Source organism: Argopecten irradians, chromosome 9 (genome assembly GCF_041381155.1).
Source record: "Argopecten irradians isolate NY chromosome 9, Ai_NY, whole genome shotgun sequence".
NCBI lineage: Eukaryota > Metazoa > Mollusca > Bivalvia > Pectinida > Pectinidae > Argopecten > Argopecten irradians.
Genome location: NC_091142.1, coordinates 43,940,595 through 43,963,362, shown reverse-complemented (window position 1 = coordinate 43,963,362; position 22,768 = coordinate 43,940,595). Strand labels below are relative to the sequence as shown.

At 35.5% G+C, this 22,768-nt stretch overlaps 1 long non-coding RNA gene across 1 annotated transcript in view; it reads right to left on the bottom strand.

Annotated features, from left to right (window-relative positions):
• Positions 1-7,156: 7,156 nt before the first annotated feature.
• Positions 7,157-22,768, bottom strand: part of LOC138332401 (uncharacterized) — a 35,056-nt gene continuing 19,444 nt past the window's right edge. Inside the window, exons 3-4 of the long non-coding RNA XR_011209835.1 lie at positions 19,357-19,417; positions 7,157-11,522 (exon numbers count right to left, since the gene is read on the bottom strand). This is a non-coding gene — a long non-coding RNA (uncharacterized lncRNA). The remainder of the gene's footprint in view (positions 11,523-19,356; positions 19,418-22,768) is intronic.

Here is a 22,768-nt window from a genome sequence, read left to right as displayed (position 1 = left end):
AGTTAATTATTTTAGTCAAGCTTTTTCCAGGCGGTTGAATGTTCTGGCGGATACTCTCCCCAGTCGCCGCCACCCGGTTCTGACAGCATGACAGCTATATATCCCTCGTTCTTCGAGGACGTTTGTCAGGTGTATGCCTTACATAGACATTTTCGCGACTTCCCTAAACAGTTGTCGACCCTTTTCTCTTAGATTCCAGACCAAATCGCTTTGGCTATGGACACACTATCTCTGGATTCCCTCGATTCAACCTGTTGGTCAGGGTTCTACGGACGTTTCGGAGGTATTATTGCTCCCTCCTTCTGATTGCGACCATGTGGTCGAAACAATCCTGATTTCCGGAGCTAATTGTCGTTTCTGATGCATGTTCCTCTGGTTCTCCGACCAAGAATCAATATTATGTGCCAGGCTTGGTGCTGTTGTCGATGCATTCCCGTCCCAAGAACCTCCACCTTCACGCGTGGAAGCTAACTCAGGAGGCCCTGCTTAGACAGGCTTTCCCCCTGATGTGTCAGCTTGCATCGCCTAACCAATTAGGTCTTCCTCTTCTGTCATCTACCAGTCACACTGAAAAATCTATAATGTGCATCGACAGGAAGATCGATCCGGTCAAGGCCTCTGTCCAGCTGATTGCGGATTCCTTTCTCTTTTTGTTTAGGGAACGCAATCTTACCTCTGGTACTATTGTAGGTTATCGCAGTTGTATTATTGCCAGTGTACTGTCTTTTCATGGTAAACCGGAGTTAAGTTCTTCCACCTCTTTGTCTGCCTTGGTTAGGGGGTTCAGTCTGGACAGGTCTAGAATACGGCAGTAAGCTCCACAGGGGTGATGCCTATTCTATTGTCTATTCATTACTAGTGTCTCAGTTGGGTCAGAGATTCCTTTTGTGTTGTTATCATTCTCTGTGATCCTGCAGGTCTCGATCTCGTCTATTCTTGCACTTATTAAGCAGGGTCAGCAGGATATATCCTCCCAGTCCATCTCCAGATGGATATATCAGGTGATCAAGATTGCTTATGAGCAGTCAAACGATCAGTCTTGGGCGAAATGCAAGGCGAGGGCTCATGAAGTTAGATCCTTTGCGGCTTCTTTGGCACTCCTCAATGACTCTTCATTCCAGGACATCCTGCTGTTTATTCTTACTGGCGTGGTCAGTCTATTTGATGTTCTGATTTCCTTCGGTCTGGTTGTGGTGGCAAAGTCTGTGACTGTTTTTCCTCAGTAAACATTATATATATTTATATTTACACTTGCTAGGCTTGGTCACTATACGCTTATACTAGCCGATTTTGTTTACCATAACTGCATGGTAACATTGAACTTTGAACTTGCGTAAGGAAATGTTCTGTGCAACGTAAAAGGACTACTTTTTTTTAAAAAGAAACACATGGCTTTGTTTACATTTTGACGCAACATTACGTGTATATTGTTGTTTTTCATAGAATTTTGGAAAAATGTAAACAATATATACATGTTTTATATTTATATATGATTCAAACAATTTTTAAATTTACAATTGTATAAAGAAACGGAAAAATATCCCGACCGGGGCGACGTGCTTTCATTTTTGTTAAAAATGATGGGTGTCAAATGTAAACATTACCTCTGTGCCTGTTCGTCCTACGATCGAGCCTTTGGGGTGGACGGGTGTGAGACCCTCTGATAGAGGTCAGTTATAAACATATCCTCTTGTCTTTGTTCTTTGAGTATTTAATCATGTGTATTATAAAACATGCACCGCTAATAATCCACGCGTTGACAGTTCCGCGTCACCACAAATACATTGTATCCATCGAACACAAGTGAATTTGTTTCATCTATCGATGGCGATATGGATCTAAGCGTAGATTATATAATCACATGGCTCCCAAGGATGTAAAACCGTCAAGTCAGACGACATCTCAAACACATTGAGCTACTTGAAAATCGGTGTTTTGCCAACTTCGGCAAACTAAAGTGTGTAAGCGTGCGTCAGCTTCGCCTCGCTGCACAATAACGGTCACCGAGTTCACACATGTGGCCGTGTAAAAAATCTTTATGTTATTACGCTATATATTAACTTTTAGCAAAATTGAATATATATTTAAAGTTCTGATCTGATTAAATAAAATTATCTCTGAAATTTACTTTGTTTGTCATGTTTATTTTACACTAAAATATTGAACTTTTTTGTCGTCGCGGATGAATAATTCTACCTTACGTGAAGCGTCACCATTCGCTGTTCAAATGAGTAAGCTCCTGCCACTTTTGACCGACTTTTATTGAATAATTACGTCACTTTCAAATGACGTTTTTATTGCATAAAATATAAATAAAAAGTCGTGTGAGTGTAAATATAGGGATTGGATTTCGTTTTTATGTTAACCATGCTTGTATGGAGCAATTCCTCTAAGAATATATTCAATATGAGGCGCTAACGCGCCCCATAGAATATATTCTTAGAGGAATTGCTCCATACAAGCATGGTTAACATAAAAACGAAATCCAATCCCTATATGGTCTTTAACTATCACTATGATACACCTCTTTCCACGTGTGGATTCATTTAATCTTTTTTATTTTTCCTACCTGGGACTTGTCTCTAGGTTTTGCCGTTTGACTAAGCTGCTTGAATTAGGACTCTCCACTATAATAAAAATTCGCATACTTAACTTATGGTAACATAATACTGAAAAGAAATGAATGTTTTTCAATGTAAAACCAATGTTCATGATGCAATATTTACCATAACTTTATGGAGTCCCACGCTTCTGTTCTCCCTTTCCTCCCCAGACATTGTGCCTTTGTGGCCCCATAAAGGAGGAAGGGATACCACTCTATGTTACTCTTGTCGAGAAAGAGATGGCATACGGTACGGGAGATAGGATTCTTACATCGAATGATTGTAGGGACTAAAAATTGGATGTAGGTACATATGTAGCTTATTGTAATGCTTATAATGCATTTTGAACCATTTATTATGTAAATTTATACCTAGGAATCCAATAAGTAATCAGGAAGAAATCGAATAAGAATCAGAGAACCGAATAAGTAATAGGCCCTTAATAAGGAATTGAAGGCTTAACTAGATCATTGCGATATATAATAATGCATTTGAAACCATAAATAATGTCAATCGGTACCTAGGAATCAGAAACCGAATGAAAAACAATTAAAAACGAAAGGAATCTTATATTGTGGAGGTAACATTTGAAAACAGGAGGAGTCTGTATATTGTGGAGGTCACACTTGAAAACGGGAAGAGTCTGGATATTGCGGAGGTCACATTTGAAAACGGGAAAAGTCTGCATACTGTGATGGTCACGCTTGAACACAGGAAGAGTCTGTATATTGTGAGGGTCTCATTTGTAAACGGGAAGAGTCAGGATATTGTGGGGGTCACATTTAAAAACGGGAAGAGTCTGTATATTGGGAGGATCACATTTGAAAACGGAAAGAGTCTGTATATTGTTGGGGTCACACTTGAAACGGGAGGAGTCTATATATTGTAAGGGTCACATTTCATAACGGGGGAGTCTGGATATTGTGGAGGTCACACTTAAAAACGGGAGGAGTCTGGATATTGCGGAGGTCACATTTGAAAACGTTTTCAAGTGTGACCTCCACAATAACCAGACTCTTCCCGTTTTCAAGTGTGACCTCCAGAATATACAGACTCCACCCGTTTTCAAGTGTGACCTCCACCATATCCAGACTCTTCCCGTTTTCAAGTGTGACCTCCACAATAACCAGACTCTTCCCGTTTTCAAGTGTGACCTCCAGAATATACAGACTCCTCCCGTTTTCAAGTGTAACCCTCACAATAAACACACTCATCCCGTTTTCAAGTGTGATCCCCACAGTGTACTGACTCCTCCTGTTTTCAAGTGTGACCCTAACAATGTACTGACTTCACCCGTTTTCAAGTGTAACCCCCATAGTATACTAATTCCTGCTGTTTTCATGAATGTTTAATATTTTCTCGAAGTTCCTTATTCCATAACGTAGTCGATTTTCTGATTACTTATTCGATTTCCATTTGCTTATTGGAATAAAAATGGTTCAAAATGTGTTATTAGCTATTTGATGAACTATTTGATATTTAGATTTCCTACTAAGTGGATATGATGTGTTTAGCTCCAAGGGGCATCACACGATGGAGAGACTGCTCCGTCTCTCTATACTGCTCCGTCTCTGCATACAGATTCTGTCGTATGTAGACCTGCTGACGGTTTGTCTATATAGAGACTGCAGAACCAAATGATTTCCCAAAGGCGACAATATTAACGTTTGCCAATGTCTAGTTTAAATGAAGTTGTCAAGTCTGATCACCCATCACTAATTTTGAAGAAGGTCATCTCACATACATGTAAATATCTTTTTAAGATCTATCATCTTGTTAAACTCTTGGGTGGAGGTTCCATCTTGTGTTGAAACTTACCAAAAATTTCATAAAATTCCCATCTTGATTACCTCCCCTTGTCAGAAACTGACTTCACAGAATTCTAAAATTTCTTTACATATTTTACATCTACATGTATTGCTCAACCCACACATTAAACATTCAACATTTAAACAACTATAATCTTGTGCCCAAACGCAGATATATATCCGAGACAGAGCAGGCATATATTCAGGACATAGTTATCTCTGTCCTATACAGGGTGTTTAGAGCTTTGGCTTCGTTACAGGTGTCATTGCTCGTTAATGTCTTGTTAGCAGGGCGTTTTTTCTGTTTTGAAAAACTGCCTAGACGAGTTAACTGCCCCCTTCTCTGGCTCTACTCCTTTTGGAGGAACTCTTTCCTTTGTTCAGAAGGATTTGAATGAGTACTCTGTCGCTTCTGCCCTTCTTTTGACAAGAATGGAGACCGTGATGGTCAGTACTTCGCAGGGGTCAGGACCACCTGAGAAGAAGGTTATAAATTTCAGCTCGCCAGTCTGGTGTGCAGCTGAAGCCTTACTTCAAAGGCAACAAGGGAAGGAAGGGTAAAAAACCTCCTGTAGGCAAGAAGAAGATCCCCTGACTCTTTTTGGTCGTTGCAGACAAAGTGTCTGATCTGGAGGACTCCACTCCTCCAATCTCAGATTCTGGTCCTATCGAGATTAGGGTACGGGTTAGGAAACGATTCTCTCACCTGGGAAGGTCTCGATGTTCCTTGTCTTGAGTTTCCTGTAAGAGGTTAACTATCTGCCTTCCTGCAAGAGAGGAGTCAAGGGGGTGGGGTGGGGGTGGGGGTGGGGGGGTGGTTAGGCATTCCCTCTTACAGGATTCGCTCTTGGCGATAAAGCCTATCTCCTTTCCTCCTCCAGTGGATCCAGAGAAGACACCTACCATCCAGGAGGAAGAGAGGACCATGCTTCTAAAGGGCGCTGTCGAGGAAGTACGTTTGGTAGACTGCACACTCGACTTTCTATTTCAGAATGCTTCTGGTCCACAAGAAGTCCGTAGCTTGATGTCCCATCATAGATCCTAGTGCCTTGAACAGGCACGTAGATTTTTCTCACTTCACGATAGAGACTGCATTGGGTATCATAGTTTCGGTGAGAGAGAGGATGAAGGATGCCTACCTACACTATCCCATCATGAAGTCTGCACGGAAATTCCTCTGTTTTACTTGCTCGAGCACAGCAAAATCCCGTCAAAGTCATTGGTTAATATAATTTCCGGAAAATATAGCAACGAAGCGCACCGCAGCTTCGTTACATACCCCCCAACCACCTAGACAGGCTGCGACCCGTAGCTGTAGAACTGATTCAAGGTAGATAATTTGGAAAAAAAAAAGAAAGAAATAAACCAAAAAGTCCCTAACAAAAGTTGAAACATTTAAAGCCAAAAGTAAGATGCACAAATTTCGAATTTGGAAGTATCCAGTTCACGAACTCGAACTAGAATAAAAATAGAATGAGAAAAAAACAAACTAAACCAAACTAAATTTTAAAGAACCAATCAAGGGGAGGTAATTTAGGGAAAGAAAAACATTAAGTTCACAAAGTCGAACATCTCTTAATAAAGGGAGATAATCCGAGAAAAAAAATAAAACCAAAAATTTTGCACAAAGACAAACATGCCTTAATAAGGAAAGGTCAGCTAAGGAAAAAAAACGAAAAAAAAAACAAGTTTGTATATTGTCCCCCCAACCACCTAGACAGGATGCGACCCGCAGCCACTAACAACCTACTGCAAGAAAAAAAAATAAAAAAAAAATAATGTAAGAACTTCCTACAATTACAGAGGACGGAAATGCATCAACATACCGCGGCCATTCTAAACAGGAGATAGAACATGTCATTATCTTTAAATAATCCCTCACTGAACAAAATCACAATCATAACAACAAAATAAACAATTTTACAACAAGGTACCAAAAACAAAGGAGGTGGACTCTCTATGAAGTGGAATTGGGAATAAAAAAATATAACAATCATCCCAATGGCAGTACACAATTATATCACATCACAAGTATAGAACATGTACAAGTATCACCGATTAATTATCCCTACGACGTTCAATACTAATATTCTTGCTAAATAACCACAATGCTAGTGCATCAAAGGTTTAAAACAACGAAAGCATTATATTTCATCAAGGAATCCTGTGCCAATCTACAAATTTCCATTTGAAACCAATTACACAAGTAATATTTCCTGATCTGTTGTTTATTTAATTTATTACAACATCCTTTATTTCGGTTAAACCCCACTGGTACGTACCCGCAAACATCCCCAAAACACCCACCCTATTGTATTAAAAGTTAGGTTTCGTGGTCATACGACAATCTAAGAAAACCCCCAGAGCTCAAGTATAAGTGTCACATGAGATTACGTTGCCCCTTCGGTAGTAAGTGATAGTAGAGCTGAGGTCTAGCAAAAGTATAAAATACTCAGGCTACACCTGTAATAACACTATATTTTTCACGTACTAGATACAATCAATCACATCTGTTATAGTATTGATTAATTGTATATATAGACTTTTAGTGGCCATGGTTGATTTTGTACATTCCTTTTCTTGTTGTATTTCCTTTCTCTTGGGTATACGTGTTTATACCAGCTCCTAGCGAATCAACTGCAGAATGCCTCGTATATATAACATTTGTACTACCACCATTGACCTTATGTACAATGCCAAGGGTGACCTCGTAGCATACTGGAGAAATTCAGCGCCATAAATTGTGTGCTAAAAGAATTGTAGCAGGCACCCTTGCTTACTTTTTCAATAAATGTATATTAGAAGATGTTGTCGAGTATTACAATAGTGAGACTATAATAATTGTTATTGTGAAATGGACATCAATCAGCAATTGATTTTACCCCTAACATATATATTCGCACGCGTTACATTTTCCACTGTGCAAAGTTAGACACCATTAAACATAACTATGAGAGTTGAATAATTTTCCAAGGCAGAAAAAGTTTAAGCTGCATGTCTCGGAACTCCGTACACGAAAACTTTAAGATTATAGATAAATGTAATAATCTCTTGCAGTCATTAACTTTGTGGGTTTCACAAGATTCCAGCATTTTATAAAAAAAAATCCAGAACAATTTCTCAAGAGTCTTTTAACCAAGTTAAATTTCCTTTATACTTATTTGACAATTCCAAAATCAGAAGAGTACCCATAGATAATTTTTCTTTCTGCCTTGGACACCACCTCCTTTTTACACGACTTTAGAACTAAAGGAAAAAAAAATATGACATTATGGAAGAAAAAAAAGTACAAATACAAAAACATACAATTAACAAAACAAAGTTTTCCACCGGGCCCTAAACGATCCTACAAGACTGGGGAAGCCACTCTTACGATTTTACTTAACCCAGCTCGAATGAAAATTTGGGGTTGACCAGAGACTTTCCCCGTTACTTATATACCTCCCAAGGTAATTAAGTCTGACCACGTGAGTACAAGACCCCAGTGTTGGTCGTATCAACTCTAACCACCAGAACCATAGTCCCCACAGTGGCCAGAATACCTAACAGCCAAAAATACCCACCCCAACAATTTTGAATAGGAGAAGTCCTTGTTAGGGTTATCTCTAGGTGTTGGTCTCAACTCTTACCACCAGAGACACCCCTAACCACCTGGACATTCTCCCTATAACTAACTACAATTATACCTACAGTCCTATCTACATGCCCCTGGTCGCCCCCACCAATTACACTTAACATTACATACCACCAGTTCACCTACATAACAACCCTCATTATATAGACAATATTACAAACAACCCCCCCCCCCCCCCCAAAAAAAAAAAATCATACCTAACACTACATGACTAAAGCCATATTTAGCCTACCAATAACAAAACGAAAAAAAAAATATAAAACAGATATGAACATTTCAGGAATACTCATCAATACATTGAAATTTGAACGTTCACTATGCACACTATCCAGTAGTTCTGATGCCCCCTGGGGGAAGGGATATTCAGGGGTCGACACGGTGTCCTCCAGACCCCTGTGCTGCGCTGTTCGGGGTTATCACCCTGCCCGATCGGGCCCAAACTATAATGTTCCCCTTGTGTAACATTGAAATTCCCTGGAATCAAGTACTGGGGGTTTTGTTACCATGGCCAGAAGCAACACCCCAATGTCCCGATAGTTATCACCTCAAGTTCCTCCGGGCACTCTATATCTCACTTTGTACTCCAGGAATAGCAGTAAGGACGTCTGGGTCCAGGCAGGGCCGTACACATTTCCCCAAAACCGCTTTGACGTTGTGGCACCAGCAATGACACAGGGGCCTGGGTCCTCTTCATTAGTTCCTCCCCCCCAGGTCAGGGGCACCAGTACACAGCAAACATGAAAAACAAGTTGAACAACAAATGTTAGTCCTATCAAATTGTAATATCAATAATACTAGACAATAACAACCCTTCTTATATCTTAATTACAAGTTTATATTTTCAGTATTGGCCTTATCAGTTTCGGAATTTACCTCACTCTAACCCCATATCAGTTACTACAATAAATCCTACCTAGTCCCCTTTATCTATGAGCGGCCTCCCCAGTAATATTGTCGCCCATCCTTCCCCCATGTCCTGTTGCACGACACCTCCCATGAGCATTCGCAATGAAAGTTTTACACAGGACTGTAAAGCCTATATTTCATTTCCCAAATCCGCACTGTCCACATTCTCACCAGTACTAATGTTAAACGCCTACACAGGTTTCAATAATCAAGTTAACCAGACTAAATCTTGAATAGAATAGATTAACTCAACGCAAGCTATAAATAGCTCACACTGAGAAATTATACACTCAAGCGTAACCACTCAACCGATTTCACAACCACAGGGATTCGTCACACCGCGTAGTAACTAAACGAGTAAGTAAGTCAACAGTCAAAAATTCAATTAATTAGTTAATTAGGGCCCCCACGTTGGGCGCCAAACTGTAACGACTTGTTTCGCTACGACCGGAGTCATTAGCGTAGGGTAAGAATGATACAATTAATTTGTTTTGCCCTGGGTTCGACTGCCGCGTTAGCTTGCAGATTCCTATGTCTCGCTACAATATTCAAAGGTACCAGTGAGTATGGACAATGGACGACATCAAATTCATTTTACAGTTTATCCATATTTAACACGTGTAAAGGCGACAACAAGAAAATACCCGCGTGGCTCCAGTGGGAAGTAGTGTGTAATGGACAGTTTTGCTGCTAATATTCTCACGTTTTCGCTATCAGAATGAACTCCTACCCATCAATGAAAGACCGAGCACGTGGCGCTACACACCGGGCCGATTATCGATAGTTTAACCTCCAATTTCACAAACACCGTTCTCCAGCGAAGATTCTCAAAATATCTCCTTAACGGTTAACCCCGAAACTCAACACAGGAGGCTCCCACTCTTTTCCACCCTACCAACGGCTCTCAACTCAAGAGTGAAGACTTTTAAATACTATCGAAACCCGTCTAAAAGCGAGACATGCCTAGTCCGACATTGCACAATTTCACAAGTATTTCAAACTCAAAAATATAGCAAAAATATCGACTGACAGCGAAAAATACACACACAGTAATGTTAATGCATTTCCATACTATACGATAACAGCAAATTAGGGAAAGGATGGGCGACAAATATATAAAAATTACATAGGATTCAAAAACACAACCCTCACCTCTCAAGGCCCGGTAGAAAACTGAAAGTCTCGGCGCAGTCCCGAGATCTCGAGCACGGCAAAATCCCGTCAAAGTCTCGGTTAATATAATTTCCGGAAAATATAGCAACGAAGCGCACCGCAGCTTCGTTACACATATATATATAATGTATTACAAATCATAAACAAAGATGTCAGCGCCCAGGAGAGGACCATTAAATTACTACTGACAGCATTACATGATACCTAGATGTAAATATGAGTTAGCGACTATTACTTTGATAAGATGAAGATAGCTCAGGTATATTATTCTACTAAATAGAGCCAAAGATTTACATATAATACATTTAAACGGCAATCGTAACTGACACAGCTGATTGCAATAACCTGACCTAGATATCACAGATACACATTTTCGTAACAAATATATGGAAGCCTATTAACGTCACACAGGTATCGCTGCAGCCACAAGCGAACAACAATTTCACGTGTTTTTAACGTAACTTGTCGTATATTGCAGGACTTTTAGTAATAACTGGAGTGGTTTTCACACATGTATTATAACTTATAGAATAATTTACAGTATATAGATATAACAACGTAATTACCGCGTTTCCCGCGACACATATCCATCTGCTCAAGCAGAGATTGAGATAACTTAGCTTGTACTGTTTAAATCTCTGGTTCTAATTAACTAGATAATAATAAACAATCATAAAAAAGAAATAAAAAGCCCGGCCTTGCATTATTGGTAATATATCACTTAGGGCCCGGCACCATAAAAACTATTCTCAGACTTTTTTTACTCAAGTGTATGATTTTACATAGACTTGAGTAAAGCATCTGTCTGAGAAAGTTTTATGGTGCCTGGCCCTGTACGTATGTTTCCCAAACATTTTGGACTTTTATAATGTTTGTTCTATGTTTCATTTCGTGAATGCAAGCATTTCATTTATCGAGAGTTTTCGTATTTTTTATTTTCTCACTTAATTTCTCAGCACACCACTTAAACCCCAACCAAACAAAACTTGGTAGTGTGGATTGTGCAATAGACGTAACTGCGTTCAATGTTCCTAGTGCAGATGTTGCTATTGCTTTTACATTCAAAGCGATATCACACATTTTGCAAAGCATTGTTCGTTTTGTGTACACCCATCTCATTTCCTTGTTGTCGTAAAAACATATGATCTCGTTGTCACCATTTCCAGCTTTTATTTCAATATATTTCAAGCGTTCACCTGGAACGAGGCTACTCATTTTCAGCTTTATTACCAGTCTAAGGTTTTTCCTGACAAATGATAGCTCTTCCTTCATTCTGTTTGAAGCTTCTCCCACAAGATCGAGATGCGACTGTTCCGACAGAAATTCGGACTTGTCGTACACGTCATCAACTTGTTCAAAACTAACTTCATCGACGCAGTATCTGTCTGTTTGGATACCCTGCAGTAATAGAAAATATTAAAGTTACAAATGCCGTAATTTTATACTCACCAATCAAGAAGAACTTTTCATTTCATTCACCATCAACATTTTGAGAGTTTCAATACTTACAATGCATAGGTTTTAATTGTACATGTACAAATATGAGCTCAAAATGAAGTTGGCAGTACTTCCGAAATCCGAGATATTTACGTCTATCAAGCAATGAAATGAGTACATATGGTCAGGTCGTGAAAACAAGATGTGATCTCCAATTACATTCACAAGGGGCCAACTCAATGAAAATGGATGTTGTCATACATTTTTTGTGTTTGGAGGATGGACTGGTGAGTATATATGACTTTTTAAAAAAAATACGAGATTTGAAAAATTATTTAAAAAATCGGGATATTTACTATCAAACCGAGAAAGGGACGACAGTCGCCATATTGGATTTTTTACCCCCATCTCGATTAAAGTTAATTTTTTCACAATAGTATACTTTTTTTCCTAGAGTCATAGTCACGCATCAGTCTTCCGATAATCCATAATCACACACAAACCATGCAAAAGCATATAAACGATGTCTATTTTTTTATTTTTTACATTTTAGTTAAGATCAAGTGATTTGAAATGTTTGCAAAAAATGCTAAAAAATAATAAATTTTGTATCGAAACAAAAATATCAAGCTCACTGACCCCCTATTTTTATGATAGTTTTTGAAACAGCAACTTGTTTTCTAGAAAAAGTTAGCCATCAGAACTTTTTCTGTGAATCGTTGAATCTGATAAAAATTATTTAAATGTTAGTTTATTTTGCTCCTCAAAAAAACCTGTCCCTGGGAGAGAAGGTAACTAATAATTATATTATATTGCAGGTAGCAGTCATCCTTTAATTTATAAAGAGAGTAAAACATCAGACAAAGGTGTCTATGTTCATTTAGGAGCAAATATCTATCTTTGACCACCATATTATTTTTATTACATTTTAACTTTGGTAGGAATTCCTATTTCCAAAAATCTATATTAGAAAAAAAGTTAGTCATTAGAATATTTTGACTTTTCACCCTGCCCTGCAGGTAGGGCGTTAGAATTGTACCTGCTGCCCCTATTGCATGATCGTAAAAGGCGACTAAATTTAGGATCTTATCTTTTCTCTTCTTTCTAACTGACTTTATCTTTCCTAATGCCTCCCTTGGCACCGCCTCACTTTTGGCCTTGAGATGAGCGTTCGCCCCTGTGAGGAAGGCTCTGGGTTCTGTCCCTTGGCCGAGACACACCAAAGTCTATAAAAGTGGTAGTTTGTGCTCCTGCTTAGCGCTCAGCATTACAGGGAGTGGGACGACTGGTTTGCCCGTTGTCAGTATAATGTGACCGGGTGGGGTGTGTTGCTTGGTGTCTTCGGCGGCATGCTTCAGTGATATAGCACTATAAAAAGGGCAATAGTTCCACTATACAAGAAGACACAACACGAATATACACGCAACACACCGCATACATGGGAGGCCGTACTTACATGACCATAGCTGTTAATAGGACGTTAATTAATCAAACAAACAAACAAAGACTTTTCACCAGAGTAGACCCTTTAATAAATATAGTTACAAAAGGGAATTTATGGTTACAAAAGCATGTATATAAAACAAAAATATACATTGCTTGTGTAATATTATATCATATTAGACTAGAGCTGTGATGCATGTCATAATTTCCCACGGGGAGTATCGAGTAAGGAAAGAGTTCTGGTGAATTTGAAAATATAAACCTTTTAACTACGATTTATATATATATATTTAGGGGATAGAATTTTTCATTAGGTTAGATCATGAATTTTAGTTTTAACACGACACAAACCTTATCGCATTGTTGATCCTGCGATGTAGTATTTGGTGTCAAAAGTGTAGCATTTTATGTATTTTCTTCCAGAATTACCACTTTGATATAATTATTTATCAATCCACGTATGGTCTTTCTAAAACGCCTGTCAGTGTGAGAAATCTTTTAAATCTTTTTAATATTTTTCTCTAACATCGACGAAACAACCGAAATTTGCTCTACGATCGATTGGCATAGATCCCAAACGTTGAGGCGATATTTTCAAATGGATATTTTTGGGATTTACATAACGTCACAACGTCATAAAGATTGTGTTCAAGCTAAAGTTAAAAATCCCATAGAAACTGCCCACAGACCAATTTTCTTAAAACTTTGCATATCGCAAGTACTACTAGTTGTCTCTTTAAAATGACGCTACTTCTTCCTTTTGTGATTTTAAGGTAGACCGTCTCTTCTGGTTTCCTTTGAAAGATTTCGTTCATTTTTTGATATTTTGATTTACGGTATACCTTGATCACAAAAATCACATAAAAATCATATGTCACCAGCTTTTTTTTTCTTTCAGTGTTGTATGTACTAATGACTTAATATTCCGGATTTTAATGATTTTTATATAAATAATATTTCCTCCCTGTAACATCCCTTAACATATAAAGAATATGCCCATATCATGTTCAGACCTTCAGTAGGTGATATACAATTCATAACTATATCATATAAGCTGGGTTTTTCCACAATAAAACGAAATATGGTTATTTTAAATTAAACCCGGACCCAATTTCAGTGAAAAAATTGCATCAAAATAGTCATGTTTTCTTTTTTTTTTCTGAAAAAATGATCTGACGAAAAATCGATTCGTTAGAATTTCCATAATGATTGACATATTTGCAATAAGAAAAGTCAATAAAAAGTATACCTCACCACATTATTTTTCAAAATATGACCGATTTGCTTTCTAGTACCCCTTAAATTTTGGCCTTAAAACGTTTCAATAGGCGAATCCGTAGCACCTTTCAACGTTTTATGTTATTAATTTACCCTTCTTAGTTTTCTTTATCTATTATAATATTGGAGCATACAAGATAAGACAATAATAATATATCGAAATTATTTTCTTTATTTATTATATAAAATATATCAAACCAATTGCCAAGCTAGGCCTGACCTCAAACTTTCATTCAGTCTAATTTGGCAGGAAATACGTCCGCTTTTTCCGAGGCAAATACGTTGCTCTGTACTATTTTCAGTACTAGCATCTTTCAAATTATAAGCAAAGATTTTGATAAAAAAAAAAAATGAAAAATGAAAAACGAAAATTAGTATAACGGTATCTTACAATGAGTGTCTATTGAAGCTCGAATCTCGAATGTTTCCATTCAAAACACTACTAACTTCCTTCGGCATCCATATACTGTGAAAATTTATTTCTATTCTACGAAAAGATAGGTATACAATAATAATGATAACGGCCAATCATTTGTTAGTACTGACGCAAAGTTTTTTCATTGTGGGTCCCCGTAAATCCATGTGAATCCCATCTGACTGTTTAGCGACTACTATGAATCTTGGTCTTTATTTCATACATGGATCTTCAAAATTATATTTAATTTACCGATTACCACACTTTTTAGATTGATACACTTCAAGTAAACTATTTGCTCGAATGCCGATGTCAGAAGCGAGTTAAAATAGATGGGTACGTTTGCCGGGTTCCGGATAGCGACGTTACAAACGTATGGCGTCACAGAAGGGACGGTCTACGTTAAAAAGGCCCAAAAGGCATGATATCTTTATATTAATTTTCATTAAAACTACCTGTGCAAACATGCCAAAATAGGTCATCCTTTGTTAGATATTCTACATTTCTTCTTTACAAATCATTTGAGTAGATCGTATACTTTATATCTGAGCCATTTCTTTTAAATTTATACCAGAAAATTTTGTTTGAAATAATTATTACGATTGATTGCCATGAAAACAAGATGGAGGACTCTGATTAGTTGAAATTTAAATATTGTTAGATTTCAGTAAAATTGGTATATAGGGGTTATGAGGTATTTTGAATGAAATAATAACAGTTTTGAAATACTTTGTTGTCATAGTAACGAAATAAATGCCCACTGATTGGTCACAATTTAGATTGTAGCCTTTGTGGTGTTGGCATTTTTTTTAGTTTAAACATATTGTATCTGAAAATCAAATGTAATTCTGTTTCGCTCTTTAATCCTTTTAAATTCAATTTCAAATATTTTTTATCTTCATAAGAGGGAAGGATAATTTGATTTGTGCCTTTTTTGTTTGAGTTGCTAACGAAAATATATTTCTTTCAATAATTATTTGATTTCTGATATTAAAAATAAACTATTTGTTTCACCCAAGGACATATCCAGTTTGTTAGGCTTTTTGAACTGTTAGGGAAAATGCAAGAATAAAAATGCTGTAATTTTACAATGTATATGCAAGTTTACAAAATTATATCACTAATTGTTGTTTTAATTATAGTACCTATGGTCAATCTTGAATTAACAGACACTTAGGACAACATTTTCTCTACGTTTCAGCCTTTAAAATGCTATATTCCCGGATGTCATTTTTTGTAAAGTATTTGTATCAAGATTATAGCTATAGCATGTTTTTAAAATGGTTTAAAAGTGTGGACAAAATCGATAATGTGCCAATATTTGGAGCAAACTCAATGCACTTAATTTTTATCCTGCCAAAAATTTGAAAAACTATACTTGAAATACCAATTTGCAGTAAAAATAATTATTGAATAGCATTATAAATCAATAAAAAATAAAGAATGAATTATCTTTCATTAACAAAAATAATTTGAAATAAATAATAATAAAAACATGTTCAAAAGGTGGACACATGGAGTCTCCTTGCCAAAGCATTGTTAGAAAACATAATTTTAGGCCCTTTTTGCCTTTTTAAAAAATTACAAAATAAATCCAAAAAAAAAGATACATAGTAGTAATGCACCTAGACCTTCCATGCTGCGAAATTTGAAAAAATCTCGGAGCGTGGGCGGATTTTGCAACCCCACCTTTCTATGAAACTAACGGGTATTAGATCATGAAAATAATCCAATTTAAAAGACGTTATTTCAACATTATTTTATGATTTCGGGTATATCATAATCACACCAGAATAGGTCTGGAGACTACAATACTTGCAGAATGCAGGAGAATACAACAAAATCCAAGATTACTGTGCATACAAACATATCTATATATCACTATCAGTTTTGAACAATTATTATAAATTAAACAGTTCATTAAAAAATATAATTAAACAGGCTATGTAGCCTGAGGAAGTCATTCAAATTACTTAGACAAATACGTTAATATTTAAACATAATAATGTTGATTTTTTTATATGTAATATTATACTTTTCAGAAAATGATTGATGATGATCTGCTGCGACCTCAAATTTTCCATCGATTTGAAATTAAAAGTGCTGAACATGCATGGATGAGTCTCGGCAAGTGGACACACATGTATACATTCTGTATGTTGTGTAGGTAACAATTGTTGTAGATATTATTCAGGACATTTTCTTCTCTTTTTTGCCATTCTTAAAGTAGTTTAAATTCTTTTTCAAATCCTGTTTTAAGTGATCATGGAATTTAGCATAAAAGATTAAGCCTTGTAAATATCTAGACATGCCTTTGTTCACTTACATAAAACGATTTCTATATTGTATATCATGCAAGTGCGATCATAGAGTTAAGTGATGTGTATTATATATTTCCATATTGGTATCTACTTATCCCACATGTATATGTTTATGTTCTAATATTTATAAATATTCCTACTTTATGGATATTTACTGTTAGTATCCTGATACGAGGGTTGGGCGAAATACTAAAGTAAACACCCGATTCCATAGCTTGATGTATGAGGTTTATTTAATGATGATGAAACAAAGAGAAGAACTGAAAACAAACAGAAAGAAGAATTACTCTTTCTGATTGACAGAAATTAACATCAATATAACAAACAACACTATACTGTAAAGTAACGAATGTGACTAGAGACGAAATGACCACGTGTAAACGCTGACCTTAATTTGACACGATAACTTTACTGTGTCGACTGTATAAATCCTTTGCATAGTAAATATGAATGGTCGATGAATGGGAAAGTAAACTTTTAAAAAGGTGGTGTTCAAGCTAATGTTAAAAATCCCATAGAAACTGCCAACAGCCCAATTTTCTTTGCATATTGAAAGTACTACTAGTTGTCCCTTTAAAATGACACTTCTTTTTTCCTTTTGTGATTTTAAAAAGGCCCAAAGGGTCTGAATTCATTGTAGTCATTTTCATTAAAACTACCTGCGCAAACATGCCATAAAAAGGTTAGCCTTTGTTAAATATTCTACATATTTTATTCATAAATCATTTGAATAGATCGTATACTTTATATTTAAGTCATTTCTTTTAGATTTGTAACTGAAAATTCTGTTTGAAATGATATTTTTTATGAAAAAAGTAACACTTTTTGGAAAAAACGAAAACGAAACATTGCTCTTTGTCATTTCATATCACCCTGTTACTGGTTTTGTCCACAATGTTACCCCAATTAAAAATACTCCCATGACATTTTCTGTCTATATGTAAATTAGGTTCAAAATTAAAATCCGGGAAAACAGTTTTTGAGTGACTTAAAAATAGAGAGTGCATGTAGCAACGGACTACTTTTTTGTTAGTATACCTAGTTATACATTTCCAGTTTATGATTCCAGAGTCTGATATAAGTGAAAATCAGTGTACAGTAATAATTTTAGATGCTTAATATCATGGTAACCCATTTTAAAATATTGGTTGGCATGGTAACAAAACGGAGGCCTCTGATTGGCTGACAATTTAAATGATGTCGGAATTAAGTGAAAATTGTTTTATAGAGGTCACGAGGTATGCTGAATAACATGGTATTACTTTCAAAAAGATTGGTTGCCATGGAAACAAAATGGAGGCCTCTGATTGGTTGAAATTGAGATAAATGTCAGATTTAAGTAAAAATTGGTATATAGGGATTATAAAGTATGCTGAATAACATGGAATCACGTTTTAAAAGATTGGTTGTCATGGTAACAAAATGGAGGTCTCTGATTGGTTGAAATTAAGATATTATTAGATATTAGTGAAAATTGGTACATATGGGTTATGGGGTATGCCGAATGAGATAGTAACAGTTTTAAATACATTGTTGCCATTGTTTCGAAATAAAGCCGTCTGATTGCTAAAAATTAAGATTGTAGCCTTTGTGGTGCTGGTGTTTTTTTTTTAAATTTTACATATTTTATTTGAAAATCAAATGTAACTCTGTTTCCTTCTTTAATCATTTTAATTCAATTTGAAATAGTTGTTTACATAAGAGAGATGGATAATCTTAATTTGTATATTTTACGTTTAAGTTGCTGACGAAAATATACTTCTTTCCAATAATTATTTAATTTCTGATATGAAAAGAGAAACTATTTGTTTCACCAAAGAGCATATCTAGTTGTTAGGCTTTTTTGTACTGTTTGGGAAAATGCTGGAATAAAAATGCAATAATTTCAGAGTACATATGTTAGTTAACAAAACAATCTATCAGTAACTGTTGTTTTATTATGGTGTCTATGATCAATTTTAAATTTATGGTCAATTAGGGCAAATTATTGTTTTTAATTTCCCTCGCTACATTTCTGCCTATGAAATGCTATTACCCGGATTTCATTTTGTTTGAAAAACATCTGTTATAAGATTATACATATAGCATATTTTGAAAATGGTTTTAAAGTGTGGACAAAATCGATAACATGCCAAATATTTTGAGCAAACCCAATATCCTATATATAAATGGTGGCAGGAATAGACTACTGGATCATACTTATTTTGACATAACCGGTGAAATAAATGTGGACATGATGAACGTATAACCTCCCGTCATGATAGGTTAAGAATCCTAATTTTAAACTATGTCAATGAACATAACCGCGTCGCATCTACATCATCAGAGTAGTACTTACCCTGCCATGGGTCTTCGATGACTCATTGTTCGTTGTCAAAGCCATTTTAGTCCATCAAAATCTGTTTTCAAGAAAATAAATCTCACGTCAGTATGAAAATTATACTATTAATCTAATCAAGAAATGAGCAGAGGAATGTTTTTCAAATTTTGTAGTGTTAAAGGTCTAGGTACATAACTCTTTATATGTGCTTTTTATCTATTTTGTATTTTTTAAAAAGGCATAAAGGGCCTATAAGAAATATTTAGGTATGTGGCAAGGGGACCCCCTTTTCTTTTGGGGGGGGGGGGGTTAAAATTGTGGCCAAAACCCGTAACTGTGTGAAATAAGATAACAAAGAGCAATGTTTCGTTTTCGGTTTCTCCAAAAAGTGTTAATTTTTTGCGAATATTATTATTTCAAACAAACTTTCCGTTAAAAATCTAAAACAAATGACTTAAATATAAAGTATAAGATCTACTCAAATGACGCCAAATAGGGCAAGGGATAGAAGTAAATCTAAACATCGATCCCCACCTACACCTACTGAAGGGAAAGACAACAAGAAAACGAAAAAATAATGATATAAAATGAAACTTTTGCTATGAATGTACTACATGTACTGACATTAAATGTACAGGGACTACGTAACAAAGAAAAACGATTTAGACTATACGAATGGTTAAAACATCAAAATTTTGGAGTAGCTTTTTTACAAGAGACACATTTCTCTGACGATTTATTTAAACAAATCAACAGTGAAATACAAGATTTCGCAAAGATTTTTCATAGTCTTGGGAAAACAAATAGTAGAGGAGTATGTATTATGATTAGTAAAAAATCACCAATATCTATAATAGACAGTAAGTCAGATAATGAAGGTAGATATGTCATGCTCAATTTAGAACTAGAAGACAATTTCTATACTTTATTAAATCTGTACGCTCCAAATGATGAAAAGAATAGAAATGTATTTTTTAAAAAACTTAACAACGAACTTAATGCTTTTAAACAAGGTATGATAATTGCAGGTGGAGACTTTAATGAAACAAATGATAAAACTGATAGAATATCAAAAAATCAGAACAGGGTGTTTAGAAACACGTACGGATTTAAGCTCTTAGCTAAACATAACAGCTTAATTGACATATGGAGGATACGTAACACTCATAAAAAACAATTTACATGGAGAAGAAAATATGTTGGAGAAGCTAGTAGGCTCGATTTCTTTCTGATCGAAAATTGTATAAATGATATTAAAAGTTGTGATATCAGACCGGCACAAATACAACATACAGATCATATGGCAGTGTCCTTAAAAATTCAATACAATAGTTCAAAGGGTAAGGGACGTGGAATTTGGAAACTTAATAACAGTTATCTAGAAAATGATGAATATATAGATCTTATCAACAAAGTTATCGATGATGTTGTAAAAGGCAATGAAAATTTGAATCCTTCTGATTTATGGGATTACTGTAAAGTTATGATTAAATATAAAACTGTTGAATTTTGTAAAGAAAAAAGCAAGAAAAAGAAAGACGATATAACTTGCTTGGAAAACGCATTGGTTGTGGAAAATATTAATTTCGATGAGAATCCCTGTAACGAAACACAAGATAATATAAATGAGCTTCAAAATCAGTTAAACGTTCTCTACCAAGAACGAGCTAAAGGGGCCCAAATAAGAGCACGAGTAGATTGGGTAGAAAATGGAGAGAAAAATACTAAGTATTTTTTGGGTATGGAAAAAAATAGACAAGTGAAAAATACGATTACACAATTAAGAACTGATGATGGGGAAATTGAAAAAGATCCGGAAAAAATCCTTACTGGAATTGAAGATTTTTACTCAAACTTATACAAATCGAATAATCCTGATAAAGACAAAGTAAATGCTTATATTAAAAATTGTAAAGTGAATTACATACTTAATGAAGAAGAGAAAATGTGTTGTGAGGGAAAATTAACAATGAAGGAATGTGAAAATGCCGTAATCAATATGAAATCAAATAAAAGTCCAGGCAGTGATGGATTAACAGCCGAATTCTACAAAAAGTTTTGGAAAAAAATTGGTGAAATTGTAATAGGATCCTTGAATAATTGTTATAGAAGAGGTGAGCTAAGTAGCTCACAAAAAAAGAGGAATTGTCTCACTTATATATAAGAAAAATGACCCCTTAAATTTACGTAACTGGAGACCGATTTCTCTTTTGAATACAGATTATAAGATAGCTGCCTATGTTTTGGCATCTCGAATTAAACCTCTTATGTCAAAAATTATCAGTACTGACCAAAATGGGTACATAAAGAACAGGTTCATTGGGTATAATATCAGATTAATTCAAGATGTAATTGACTTTTCGGAAAAAAATAACTATGATGCTTGTATTTTATTCTTAGATTTTTCTAAGGCCTTTGATACGATTGAGTGGGAATTCATGTTCAAAAGTTTAGAAAAATTTGGTTTCGGAGTATCTTTTATTAATTGGGTGAAAAACATTATATAACGATATTAGGGGAAGTGTGAAAAACAATAATTGGTTAACCGGAAGTTACAAGATATCTCGTGGTATAAGGCAAGGTTGTCCTTTGTCTTGTCTATTATTTGTGATATCTGCAGAGCTTCTAGCCTGTAAAATACGAAATGAAAAAGATTTGCACGGCATCAAAATAAATAAAAAGATGATAAAGGTATCTCAATTAGCAGATGACACAACATTGTTTATGAAATATAATGACATTGAAAAGGCGTTGAAGTTGGTGGAGGAGTTCGGCGATGTGTCAGGTTTGAAATTAAACAAGGACAAAACAGAAGGGATATTTGTTGGGAGAAACAAGAATAAAGATGAAGGTCATGCGGGTATTAAATGGGTCACAATGGTTAAATCTCTTGGGGTTTATTTTGGCAGAAATAACAAGGCGTGTTCAAATTTGTGTTGGAAAGAAAAAATAATGAGTATAGACCTTCTACTAAAGAATTGGAAAAAAAGGAAAACTCACTTTACTTGGGAAATCTATTATCATACAAAGTTTGATGATACCTAAGATAACTTTCCTTGTAAATACAATTGGGATTGATAGTAACACAATAACATCTCTAGAGAAAATGATATATGAATTCATATGGGAGGGAAAACCCGATAAGGTTAAGCGAAATATAATGATTGGCGATTTTGAAAAGGGTGGGCTTAATGTAAGAGATATTGAATGCCACGTTAATGTTTTACGTATATCATGGATAAAACGTTTTTTAGGTAAAGATGATGCTAATTGGAAACTTATTCCTCGTTTGTATTTTGATAGAGTTGGAGAGAATGATTTACTTTTCAAAATGAACACTGGATCCATTAAGCTTTTGCCAAAACAACATTGCATTACTGATTTTTATTTGGATCTGCTTATTGCTTGGTATAAAACACAATCCGATACA